This window comes from Venturia canescens, chromosome 2 (assembly GCF_019457755.1).
Source record: "Venturia canescens isolate UGA chromosome 2, ASM1945775v1, whole genome shotgun sequence".
NCBI lineage: Eukaryota > Metazoa > Arthropoda > Insecta > Hymenoptera > Ichneumonidae > Venturia > Venturia canescens.
Window position 1 is genome coordinate 30,674,930 of NC_057422.1, and position 4,407 is coordinate 30,679,336.

Consider the following 4,407-nt stretch of genomic DNA (forward strand, 5'->3'; position numbering starts at 1 on the left):
TTTTGAGATTACATGTTACGGTTGGAGTAAAGAATTAAAATGATTGGCACACATGCTGCGACACAAAAATATGAAAGTTTGGAGGTATTCGCTTCATACCGCAGTAATACAAACTTCAATAGTATTTAAAAAGAAATACTTTAAAACTTACTAAACCAAGTTCTATTACTCATTCTCATAATCAAAGATAGGGGGTGATACTTAACACACATATTTATGCACAGAAATTTCAGAATTCGCAGGTATCTGCTGCGATTCAATGTATCTGCGCAATAAATTTTGAAGACAGCAATTTAAAATCTATCCATAAATGAGCAACTGAAGACTTCTGTGATGAGTGTTTACTTCATATATATGTTACAGTTAGTTTTAAAAAGTAAAATGCGTGACACAGTATATCAATTTTAGAATTCGCAGATTTTTGCTGTATTTCAATAATCCAAATCTATAGTATTATAGAGAAAAGTTGGTAAAAGTCATGATGTTATGTTGAAATTACATAGCGAACATTGTATTCAGAAATTCTGTATGTTCCCATGGATGTTAGCAGGCATTATATTTGATCGCATCCAAAACTGAGCAACTGTAGACTTAGCGTAATGAATCTTTTCACTAATAATTCCACATTTGTAGTTTGCAAAGTGAGAATTCTCAATATTACCATAATTAAAGATAGGAGGTGATACTTAGCACATATCTTTATCCACAGAAATTTTAAAGTTCGCAGCTATCTGCTGCAATTCAATGTATCTGCGCAATGAGTTTGGAAAACAGCAATTTCAAATCAAATTTCAAAGCATAAATGAGCAACTGAAGACTTTTCTAATGAATTTTTCACTTCATATTTATGTTGCAGTGAGAGTCAAAAAGTAAAATGAATGGCAAAGTATATAAATTTTATAGTTTGCAAATTTTTGCTGTATTTCAATGATCCAAATCTATATAGTATTATAGTGAAAAGTTGTTCAAAGTCATGATGTTCCATTAAAATGACATAGCGCATATAACATTTAGAAATTCTGTAGGTTTCCATGATGTTGGCAGGCATTATACTCAATCGCATCCAAAACTGAGCAACTGTAGACATATCGTAATGAATGTTTTCACCAATAATTCCATATTTGCAGTTTGCGGAGTAGGAATACTCAACATACACGTTATTTCATAAGTACTGTTGTCAAAATTTGTGTTTGCCTACCGCATTCCGAAGATTCAACTTTTCATACTATCAGCAAAAAAAACATCCAAAGACTTTTTGGAACAAGTTTCAAAATTTATTACTCGACAGACCAGGTGGAAAAAGTATAACTACACTTATATGAACACCAGAAACTGTTTTGAGAATCAGATATACAAAATGTGCGATTGATGATCATAGTCGGAAACCACTTGAATTACGTTACCACAATCAGCATGAAGAAATATTAGACAATCATAGGACACATATTAGGAAACCAATTAATAATATGTATCCATCCGCTGCAAACCGATGGAGTCAAAACAAGGATCGGATAGAGCAGAGCCAAACTCAATAGGAAGCAAAATATGGGAATATTCAAAAATAATGATGACACAAGAAATAAATTAGAAAACATTTATTCAATTGAAGTTTCTAACATCATACTAACAGTTCCGTGTGTTTTTGTTTTATTAATTATTTATCAACCATGTCATTTCAGATCAAAAAGAAAATTTGAGGTTATAGGTTGACACACGTTTTTCCTCACAACTTTGAACTTTTAGAACTCTGTTCGATTAACTGATTTGACTTAGAAAGTTTATATTATTTACCAACTATACGGACGTTCGTTACATTTGTCGCGCCTTCGTAACGTCAAACGCCGGCTGATTCGTTAACACACAACTATCAAAGCGAACTCGTATACATAATCTAATTACACACATGACATATAACCATGCTTTATCTGACGATATATTTACACTGGACAATATCCCTCGCACACTGGTTCAATTGAAGGAATTATTAATACTTATTTCCAATCGAACGAAATAATAAAATCTGCATCACCCAAAAACACACGGATCACAGACTAGATTTATGTTATTAGATTTATGTTATCAAGAGACTCGGTAGAGTCTCGGGACAAGTACATTGACAGCCCTGTCGTCTGCTGGCCCAAGGCTCTCGCCGAGACTATACTTTCTCTGAATAAAACGATTCGCGGTGGTGGGGGTAAAATTGGCATGTGATTTTCTTTAATAGCGAAGCTCATGAGTTATGTACGGCTTTGAAAATTGAACTTTAAGCTAATTAAGAAGTTCTCTGTCGAACGAGCCCAAAATCAGCATTCTCGGTGGCGTATTTGCTGAGAAAAAACTTTGCACGGGCTCAAGATTATGCAAAAAGTACCAACACATTTACGCAGCTGATGTATCCGTATATGGGTTCAGACCGATACATACAAGGGCTTCTTGATGCCCATCATAACCAATCACCGGTGAGAATCTATCCGTCTCGACCAATCGCCGATGAGAAAGTTTCTGATAGTCCTCAATGTTTTCTTGTATACCGTCTGTTATCGTCTGTTATGTTATTATAAAGTGATTGCGATCGTAGCCCCGTGGATCAACGGTGCAAGATTTGCAAATTTCGTTTAAATAAATAAAACATTATTGGAAATAGCAATGGATATAATCAATTTTATTTTTTTCATAAAAGAGGTTTCAATAAGTTTCGAGCCCAATTCACGACAATAATATCTATAATAAATAAAACCTCAAAAGTGGATTAATTGATCTCATACAGTGTACTGAGAGTGAATAAAATATTGAGAAGTGAAAACGTGAATAATGTGTGTCGTGAAAATTAAGAATTATCTGTTCTACTTCGATATCGTAATATATACATAGATAGCAAATTTGCGAGATTTCGCGTCATGTTGACGTTTGAGGTTATGACCGCCGGAGTGCTGTAGCGTGCAGACCCTGGCGGATCATAGCGACCTAAAAAAAGACCGAATAGGGTCTCAGTCTTTTTGGACGTCTAATTTGCCGAAAAAAAGACCCAATTGGGTCGTTTTGGAATCAGCAAGTTGAACCGGAAATGTCAATTTGACAATGAAAAGCGACCGAATTTCGGTCGTTTTGACCAATGTTCGATCGTTTTCTCCCATAAATCCATACTAAAATTTGAGTCATTGCGACCCGAATTTACGTTGCTGTCAATAAATCCCTGTTTCGAAAAAAAACCTCATTTGGGTGTTTGTGACCGTTTTTTCGGTCGTTTCGTAGGGGTAGTAAACAAAATGAGCGACCCAAAATGATTTCTCCGCGACTGTATACATGGTAGTCTTATACAAATCGCGAAAGGCGCGAAAAAGCCAATATTTGAGCTTTACGACCAAGATTATGGCAGTTAACCGCTGCGGGAAGCTAAATGAAAAAGATTAATACGTGGGATTTGAGATCAAGGTTATGGACACTTATTGCGGAAGGATTTTGATATGAAAGACGAATATTTGGATCTTTACGACCAATTTATGGTTTTTTATTGCCGGAGGAAGCTGGATAGAAAATATCAATATTTGAGTCTTTACGACCAAGATTATGGTCGTTCATTGTTGAAGCGAATTGGATAGAAAATACTATTATTTGGGTCTGAACGACCAAGTTTGTGGTTTTTTATTGCTAGAGAAAGCTGGATGGAAAAGACCGATATTTGGGTCCTTACGACCAAGATTATGGTCGTTTATTGTTAAAGCAAATTGGATAGAAAATACCAATATTTGGGTCTGAACGACCACGTTTGTGGTTTTTTATTGCTAGGGAAAGCTGGATAGAAAAGACTGATATTTGGGTCCTTACGACCAAAATTATGGTCGTTTATTGTTAAAGCAAATTGGATAGAAAATACCAATATTTGGGTCTGAACGACCAAGTTTGTGGTTATTTATTGCTAGAGAAAGCTAGATGATAAAACTAATATTCGGATCTTTTTGGTCACGAATTTGGTCGCTTTTCGCAAGAGAGAATCAAAGAAAAGTAGCTGCGATTTGAGTCGTCACGACTCAAATTTGGGTTTCCTTTCCACTGCTTGTATGCAACAAAAAAGCGATCCAATTTCGGTCACTACGACTGAAATCGCAGCTTCTTCTTGAAATCACCGGAAACTGACGAGAAAATCCGTTAATCTTCGGAAACCCTGCTGGAAGTAGGTTGCTGAATGCATATTTTCAAATCTGACCTGTTATTATTAGTACACTGCAACAATTCGTTTTTTTTCCATAATGGTACATAAATATTTCAAGTTATTGAAAATAAGCAACAGTACTTTTAGAAACGAATCAATTGAATGTAATATCTACACGGTAAAAGTACTCATATTTTGACATTGGAATATAAACGCATAAAAAATACTGAAAGTAGTAATGTGGTACCCTTTCACAT